We start from the raw sequence: 10159 nt of genomic DNA, 5'->3' as shown, positions 1-10159 counted from the left end.
ATTCGCAGATATTTTGATTAATATATTTTGGATAAGGCTCTGGGTCACTGATCTGAAGGTCAGGGGTTCAAGCTCCAGCAGTGCTAAGCTGCCACTGTTGGGCCCTTGAGCAAGGCCCTTAACCTTATCTCCTTCAGGGGCGCTGTATCCTGGCTGACTCGGTGCTCTGATCCCAGGTTCCTAACAAGCTAGGATATGTGACAAATAAAGTCTTCCTCTTCTTCTTCTTCTTCCTCTTCTTCTTCTTCTTCTTCATACAAAGATTTATTTCTGAAAAAAAAAACAAAACAATGGTCTGGGCTGCACTGATATAGTGCTTTTTAACCTTAGCGGTTCTACAAACCACTTTACATTGTTTCTCATTCACACACACACTCACACACTGCCATCAGGAGCAACTTGGGGTTCAGTGTCTTGCCCAAGGACACATTGGCATTAGTGTACAACCTTCTCTACCGTTAAGAGCACTGTTGTAGTATTTTGAAAAGGGAAGAAATAAGCGCCACCTTGTGTCCAAACCCAAAATCTCTTCTTTAAAGAAATTGCTGAAATCAAAGTCATCATCTTTATTTTTTACAGCACTTTTACACTCCTACAGCTGAATTTCTGCACAATAAGAGGTGATGATTTAAAGAATCAAATATGAAATAAGAAATGGCAAGAAGCAGACAAGAAAAGGAAATACTAATGATCTACAGGTTCCTTTTCGTTTCGTATACGTTTGGATTTTCCTACACACGCATGTATATATATACTCACCCATATATATACAGACACACTACACATGCACATGCAGACAGTTAAAGGAGAGAGAGAGAGAGAGAGAGAGAGAGAGAGAGAGAGAGAAACCTTATACAGTCCATTTCTACCCTGTACAGCAGCCAAATCACATTAGGCAGTGTTGGTATGAGAGGAGTCATGTGTCCTCCTGCATGAGTAACCATTACTGCATGAATCATCACAGCCAGACCGCTCTAAATAAGAGTCAATATGACCAGACAAGAGCAACAGAACTCATTAACAACAGCACAGAGCAATCATACAGAGTCTAGTAGCAGACAGGACTAATCAATCTAATAAAGCAATTTCAGTGCAGGGTAATCAAACCCTGAGTAGACTCATTAGCAGTTGAATATTGAGATTAAACCCAAGCAGGTCGTGTGTGTGAAGGTGAATTAGGGCATGTATTATTCCACAAGGCGCTTTCCCAATGCACTGATGTTTTAAAATGAAGGACTGCATAAAGTCGCTAAAAGGTGTTACCATGGCGGTGTATTGATTCTTAGCTCTGATGAGAAAGAGTTGTGGTCAAAACGGAGCCTACAGCACATGATTTACTACAGTTATTTGAAATGAATTCTAACATATTAATTAAAGTGGGGAAAAGGTGTGAAATTTGTTGGGGTTTTTATTTTATTTTTTTATGTATGCTACGCACCAGGCTTTGTATTAGCTTTGTTAGCAGATTACCAGCGGAAGCTAACTGTACTAGCTACATACACTCACCACAGTCACCCATATATGTCTATATATCCATATATCTTCTTCCAACTAGTTAAACACACATTAAATAACACACTATTCAGTGTCAAAAATTGTTTGGTTAAGTTACATATGGTTAAGTTGCCAGGCTCTGTATTAGCTATTGGCACATTAGCAGCGGAAGCTAAATGTACTAGCTATAAAACCTCTCTAAAGAAACGCATGACCTCTGGTATTTCTTTCCAGGCTTTTTGCTTCTTTGTAATGTCTCTATAAATATTTCATGAGAGGTCATGTTCAGCAGGATAAAATGAAAACACAGTTTTAAGATTTTTCTTCCATTTTTTCTACCCCAGACAAGCAGTACATACAAATGAACTGCAGGTAGGAATCATTCGAGCTAATCGTTTGAATCGTCTTTGCCAGTTCATAGATAATTTGCATAAAATTGAGAAAATCACTGAAATCTGTCCTGGTGGTGTCCTTTAAAAAATAATGATTGGATTCTGTATTCTTAACCATTTCATTTTTATTTAACAGTGTCCCAAAGCAACTCTTCTCAACCTGATAGATATTAAGGGTTTTTTTAATGTCAGAAATGGGAGGCGAAGTGCATATTTTTATTGTATAGAATGCAAAGCAACAACTAAAATAGTGAAAACAAGAACCATGAATCTAAACATAAGAGACAAGGCAAAAAAACATGCTGTCTATGACTGAGACTATGGTACACACAACAACACACAAACACAACAACAAAAGCTTGGCAATGAGCTGTTGAAAAAGTAGAACTTATATTGACGTGCTAATCAGGGTGAAACGAGACACAGGCGATAGCGGTTAGGACATGTGATGTGCTGGGGATGATGGGAAGTGTACTGTACTTCAGCGGCACTTTGGTGCTACCATGACAAAAAAAAATCACTGGTTTGTTTTATAACTGTGAATGAAAGGAGATCCCAGGAAACACTGGGCACAAGGCAGGGGACATCCTGGATGGGGTGCCAAACCAAGTGGGATTGAAAACGGATGGATGGATGGTAAATGGTCTGCATTTATTTAGCGCTTTTTTTTTTTAACCTTAGCGGTTCTACAAAGCACTTTACACTGGTTCTCATTCATGCACACACTCACACACCACTGGTAACAGAGCTGCCATGCAAGGTGCTAGCTTGCCATCAGGAGCAACTTGGGGTTCAGTGTCTTGCCCAAGGACACTTCGGCATGTGGAGGCACGTGGGCCGGGAATCAAACTTCCAACCTGTAGCCGAGTCTCGTAGCCGAGTCTCGTAGCCGAGTCTCGTAGCCGAGTCTCGTAGCCGAGTCTCGTAGCCGAGTCTCGTAGCCGAGTCTCGTAGCCGAGTCTCGTAGCCGAGTCTCGTAGCCGAGTCTCGTAGCCGAGTCTCGTAGCCGAGTCTCGTAGCGTAGCTGAGTCCCGTAACGTAGCCGAGTCTCGTAGCCGAGTCTCGTAGCGTAGCCGAGTCTCGTAACGTAGCCGAGTCTCGTAGCCGAGTCTCGTGGTATAGCCGAGTCTCGTAACATAGCCAAGTCTCGTAGCGTAGCCGAGTCTCGTAACGTAGCCGAGTCTCGTAACGTAGCCGAGTCTCGTAGCCGAGTCTCGTGGTATAGCTGAGTCTCGTAACGTAGCCGAGTCTCGTAGTGTAGCCGAGTCTCGTAACGTAGCCGAGTCTCGTAGACAAGTCTCGTAGCCGAGTCTCATAGCGTAGCTGAGTCTTGTAACATAGCCGGGTCTTGTAGCTGAATCTCGTAGCGTAGCCGAGTCTCATAGACGAGTCTCGTAGCTGAGTCTCGTAGCGTAGCCGAGTCTCATAGACGAGTCTTGTAGCTGAGTCTCGTAGCGTAGCCGAGTCTCATAGACGAGTCTTGTAGCTGAGTCTCGTAGCGTAGCCGAGTCTCATAGACGAGTCTTAGCCGATGGACCATAGTACAAGTGATGATTCAACCCTGAAGTTGAAATGAAACCTACACCACTCCTAGACAACAAAACTTCCCCAACCAACAACCTCAACCCCAGCACCCCCACCCCACCCCTCTTCATTTGCATGCTGGAAGCTGATAGGCTGTTACATTTTATGATGTAACAACATATAGTCCTTGCATTTTTCTCATGAAAAAAGAAACTCCTATTTTGTTCCAAGGTATTTTTCAGTCCGACCGACATTTTCCAAAACTTCTTTGTTGTTCCTAAAGCCCATTATCATGGAATTGGGTCACATGAAACCTGATGTGTGTGGAAGACAGTAGATTAGTCCAGAGAATAAAAAAATGGTTAAAAACATTCAGATCGCTGGATTCTGGATATTAAAGAATATCCATATTTTTTCCTTCTAAAACATTTTTTTTTTTTAAGTTTTAAAGCTCCAGTAGGCACCGGCACAGATTTAAAGCAGGTGCATGCTCGACACAGCTGTCGAGAGTGCAAAAGCCACACTTGCCTACTTACAGCAGCTAATGAAACCTGCAAACTGAATCTGCTGCTACTGAAACTGCACCAGTGGGTGGATTTCCAGTAATTACACCCGTTATTATGATGCCAACTGTACAAATTCTTGTTTATATAATTTACACAGAAAAGACTCCACATCACGATTCCGTATATATGTACAGCATATAAATATACTGTATTACCGTTCCTCTTTGTCATATGACCTTTCAGCAAGGTAGATATGTTTCGGTAACAGTCTTGAACATACATCATGGCTCATGTTTCAAGTATGGTATTATTATCACTAAGGATGGATCAATAAGATCATTTCCGAGTACAAGTACACGTTTTATTGTACCGATACTGATGAAAATGAGTAACCTACTTAGTATTAATCAATCAGGGGCATCATGGAACGTTGTATTTAGCTCTGTTTATGTCGGTTGCTGCCTAGCAATGAACGCCTCGTGTTTATTGTTTATGTTTAAGATGAAAGAGAGAGCAATTGAGAGAGAGAAAGAAAGAAAGAGAGAGAGAACGAGAGAGAGAATGACAGATATTGAGAGAGAGAGAGAGAGAATGACAGAGATTGAGCAAGAGAGAAAGAGAGAGAATGAGAGAGAGAATGACAGAGAGAGAGAGAGAGAGAGAATGACAGAGATTGAGCGAGAGAGAATGAGAGAGAATGAGAGAGAGAATGACAGAGAGAGAGAGAGAGAGAGAGAGAGAGAGAATGACAGAGATTGAGCGAGAGAGAAAGAGAGAGAGAATGACAGAGAGAGAGAGAGAGAGAATGAGAGAGAAAGATAGACTTTTTGACTTTTAAATTGTCCTTTTTATTCAGTCATTTAGATTAGATAGAGAGAGAATGACAGAGAGAGAAAGAGAGAGAGAGAGAATGACAGATATTGAGAGAGAGAGAAACTGAGAGAGAGAGAGAGAATGACAGAGAGAATGAGAGAGAGAGAATGAGAGAGATTGAGAGAGAGAAAGATAGAGAGAGAGAATGACAGAGAGAGAAAGAGAGAATGAGAGAGAGAGAATGAGAGAGAGGATGACAGAGAATGAGAGAGAGAATGAGAGAGATTGAGAGAGAGAATGAGAGAGAGAGAATGAGAGAGATTGAGAGAGAGAAAGATAGAGAGAGAGAAAGAGAGAGAATGAGAGAGAGAGAATGAGAGAGAGAGAATGAGAGAGATTGAGAGAGAGAATGAGAGAGAGAGAATGAGAGAGGTTGAGAGAGAGAATGAGAGAGAGAGAATGAGAGAGGTTGAGAGAGAGAATGACAGAGAGAGAATGAGAGAGATTGAGAGAGAGAAAGATCGAGAGAGAGAAAGAGAGAGAATGAGAGAGAGAGAGAAAGAGAGAATGAGAGAGAGGATGACAGAGAATGAGAGAGAGAGAATGAGAGAGATAGAGAGAGAGAGAGATAGAGAGAGAGAGAGAGAGAGAGAAAGAGAGCGAGAATGAGAGAGAGAGAATGAGAGAGAGAGAGAGAGAGAGAGAGAGAGAGAGAGAGAGAGAGAGAAAGAGAGCGAGAATGAGAGAGAGAGAATGAGAGAGAGAGAGAGAGAGAGAGAGATAGAGAGAGAGAGAGAGAGAGAGAAAGAGAGCGAGAATGAGAGAGAGAGAATGAGAGAGAGAGAGAGAGAGAGAGAGATAGAGAGAGAGAGAGAGAGAGAGAAAGAGAGCGAGAATGAGAGAGAGAGAATGAGAGAGAGAGAGAGAGAGAGAAAGAGAGCGAGAATGAGAGAGAGAGAATGAGAGAGAGAGAGAGAGAGAGAGAGAGAGAGAGAGAGAGAGTTTGAACAGTCCTGGGTGTTTATTCTCTTACTGCAAGTCACATGTTCACATGTCAGTTGATATCCTGTGTACACCTTCACTGTAACATGCACAGTATCATAGTTTTTTAACCATCGCAAACAAGCATTATTTGCAGCATGCACCTCACTCTTCTTCACTTCTCATCCTCTCTCTGAGCAGGATCATTGTCAGGGGCTTGTCTGTAGTCATAGCATTCGTAACTAAGCCAATTGCTGTCCACTGGAAGTGTAAAATGTTTTGAAAATGATCATGTCACTCTTTGTGAAATCGGTGTGAGAGTATAGAAATCAGTTTCAGTGGAAAAGTATTGATAAATGTGCTGACTGTCGTGCCGACTGCGTGAGAGAGTTGTCAAGACGTGAGCTCAAAAAGCAATCGTGTGGATTTGATTTGGTAATGACTGTGATCCTAATCTAACACTGAAGCTTCATGATTATTCAACGTCTAAACGATTTTATTATTATCCCTTTAATTATTCAGTTTTTAAATACTAACAGCATGCAAAAATCATAGTACCAAAGGAAAAAAACAAAACATTTTAGTGTGCATTAGTGGGAAAGGGTGTGATTTCCTGTAACTGTCATATGATTAGAATGAAATGAGGAATCGAAAGCAAAGCAAGATCAAAGCAATTTAACTGCTGAAACAGTCATTTGAGTGATGGGGGGAGGGGTGTGTGTGTTATGGTGCATTTGTCAGGTCCCCATGAGCTTTAATCTATTTGATCTATTTTGAACAAACTAAAAAAAACCCCCAAAAGGTGTCATTTTAGTGTCATTGCATCATTTAGCTGTATTAGTAATGTTGTCAATAGAAGGTCCTCACAAGGATGTGTGTGTGTGCATATATTTATCCCTTTGTGAGGACCAAAAAGGACCAAATGTCCTTAAAATCACCTGGTCCTCATAAAACACATAAATGCTTTACAGCCTTTATTTAAAAAAAACTTCAAGTGACAAAAAGAAGTCATTGAATGAATTAGCTGCAGTTATCATTATGTCCGTGGAAGGTCCTTAGAAAGACTTTTAAATAGCCTGTGTGAGGTTGATTATACCAGTAGATATATTAGAGCCAAGCTGTTATATTAGCGAGTGCACGTTAGTGTGTATCAGTGTTTCAGTGACCTCTACTGGGGAAAAGCACACAGGGGTATGTAGTTCTTTTTAATGCTACTTGAGTATTTTTTGTTTTTATGTTGCTACTAATACTAGTTGATTGCACACATTTTTGTGTGTAAGTGTCCCTACACTGTATATTCTATACAATTGTCCATTTGAGATTAGTACAAACGTAGATTTTGACCGATCAAAAAATAAAAAACAAACAAACAAACAAAATCATATTTAGTGAAATATTATCATTTGTCTTTGTTTCCGGTTGTTTATACATATTTCATCCCGTAAAAGTCACACAACAGAAGGAGTAACAGCAGTTGTGGGGTTTGTTTCAGGTTCAGGAAATGGATTTGGAAATAGATTATCATTGCTCTCATTGCAGCTGCAACTTAATTCACTGAGTCAGTGAAAAAAAAAAAAGAGAGACCGCTCCTTTAACTTTTGTTACGGTCTGAGGCGTCCATGTTATTATTCTAGTGCAGTAGTATTTTGTACGGATTCTTTCCTTCCGTTTACTGACATCTGTAAGACAGCTCTCTATTAAATGATCTCATTTATCTTATGGGATGAGTTTAGGCTTTTCATCCAGTCATTAAAGCCATTCAGCAATGATACAGTGGTCAGAGAACACGCCCAGTGATCGAGCTCTAATTTCAGCTCGCGTGAGATCACGTAATGAATTATGTATGAATAGATTTGGTCTACTGACTTACACAAGTGAACATTTGATGTAGCTGTGGATAATCCTTAAAGTGACCTGGACATGGAAGGAGGACAATGGGTCAGTGGTTGATTTAGGAAATATACCGGAAAGTTCTCAGGTAAAGTACCCTGTATGGTTGATGTCAGCTGTCCAACACATTTTTACAATAAGAAAAATACATAACGTCACACAAAATTGATCACTATTGTTCCTAAAGACCAATCACTGATCACTATTGTTCCTAAAGACCAATCACTGATCACTATTGTTCCTAAAGACCAATCACTGATCACTATTGTTCCTAAAGACCAATCACTGATCATCATTGTTCCTAAAGACCAATCACTGATCATCATTGTTCCTAAAGACCAATCACTGATCACTATTGTTCCTAAAGACCAATCACTGATCACTATTGTTCCTAAAGACCAATCACTGATCACTATTGTTCCTAAAGACCAATCACTGATCATCATTGTTCCTAAAGACCAATCACTGATCATCATTTTTCCTAAAGACCAATCACTGATCACCATTGTTCCTAAAGACCAATCATTGATCACGACACAGCAAAATCACCAGTGTTGATTTAACACCCATAGTGTTGAATTCACACCCTACAGTGTTTATATGAGTCTATTGGACTCATATAAACACTCTGGGTGTTAATTCAACACTATGGATTTTTCTGTGTATTGTTCCTAAAGACCAATCACTGATCACTATTGTTCCTAAAGACCAATCACTGATCACCATTGTTCCTAAAGACCAATCACTGATCACCATTGTTCCTAAAGACCAATCACTGATCAATATTGTTCCTAAAGACCAATCACTAATCACCATTGTTCCTAAAGACCAATCACTGATCAATATTGTTCCTAAAGACCAATCACTGATCACCATTGTTCCTAAAGACCAATCACTGGTCACCATTGTTCCTAAAGACCAATCACTGGTCACCATTGTTCCTAAAGACCAATCACTGGTCACCATTGTTCCTAAAGACCAATCACTGGTCACCATTGTTCCTAAAGACCAATCACTGATCACCATTGTTCCTAAAGACCAATCACTGATCACCATTGTTCCTAAAGACCAATCACTGGTCACCATTGTTCCTAAAGACCAATCACTGATCACCATTGTTCCTAAAGACCAATCGCCATTATTCCCAACAGCCAATCACTGATTACCATTTTTCCAAATGGCCAATCACTGTTCATCATTGTTCCCAATGACCAATCACTTCATTGCTATTATTGTATTGTTTAATAATAATAAAAGTGAGTTATTCTAACTATACTGTCTCCTTCATAGTCCACTCTCTACCGCTGCTTCATTTTGTCTGTGTTCTTGATAGAAATGATAGTAATTCATAAATATGCAAATATTTTGTGGTGCCATGACCAAAGACAACTTCTTTCTCTAAGAGCTAAGTTATAATAATCTACTACCTCACAGTACCGATGAATTCTCGATTCTGTCTGGTCAGAAAGTGTTGATTCATTTACTGTAACAGCAGATCTGACAATAGTCCCGGCTGTAATTAAAACCACAAATTTATATGAACTCACTTGCTCTAATACGATAGCGTTTCTTTGGTAACGACTTACACAGGGGCTTGCATGGCAGACGATCGACAAAATCCTTTCTTTTTAAAAAAAAAAAAAAACCCACCATGTTGTTAATTAACAAAGAGAATAATATAACTGATTCATTCACTGATATGAAGTTTTCTGTAAAGAATCGTTGATGTAGTATTTAAGGAAGGAGTCTCCAGTGTTAATGCCTTGTAACAGTCAGTAAGTGTTCAGGACAGAGGACGTCCTGCTTTCTTGTTCACATGACAAGCTGCTTTTTTTTTTGTTTTTTTGTTTTTTTGTATGTTTTATTCATTTCAAAATACCGGTGAATAAATGACTGTTTATAGCTGTTAGAGATAAAAACAGAAACCGACTCGCTTTGTGGATGTTCCACAACTTTTCACTACAAACGGTGAAAACCATACGACATTGTAATACATTAATAAGTGAAAAGCAGGCAGACTGCTGTAGTATAAGAGGAATAAACACTTTGGGATGTGCTGGCAAATAATCAACTCATACGGTTAATGGTTCTAGCTTTTTAAAGCCTTTAAGGGTTTCTTCAGAGGGACAAATCAAAGAACAGTTTGAAGTACTAGATGAAACCTTTTTTCCCCCTATCTCACGATTGTGTATAGTTTTGCAGGTTAACAAATAAGGCTGTTTAATGTTGGTTACTTGGTGGTGTGCTGTTATTAAAGCATGTAGCTCGTTCATAAACAAGACTACCGAAGGACCATCTATCCATCCATCTTCTACCACTTAATCCTTTTCAGGGTCACGGGGAAACCTGGAGCCTATCCCAGGGAGCATCGCACAAGGCGGGGTACACCCTGGACAGGGTGCCACTCATATACACATTCATACACTACAGACACTTTAGACACACCAATCAGCCTACCATGCATGTCTTTGGACTCGGGGAGGACACACATGGCCCCGGCGGGACTTGAACCCTGGACCCTGGAGGTGTGAGGCGAACATGCCACTGTGCCACCAAGCC

Source organism: Ictalurus punctatus, chromosome 2 (genome assembly GCF_001660625.3).
Source record: "Ictalurus punctatus breed USDA103 chromosome 2, Coco_2.0, whole genome shotgun sequence".
Taxonomy (NCBI): Eukaryota; Metazoa; Chordata; class Actinopteri; order Siluriformes; family Ictaluridae; genus Ictalurus; species Ictalurus punctatus.
The sequence above is the reverse complement of the archived record's forward strand: the minus strand, read 5'-3'. Positions refer to the sequence as shown.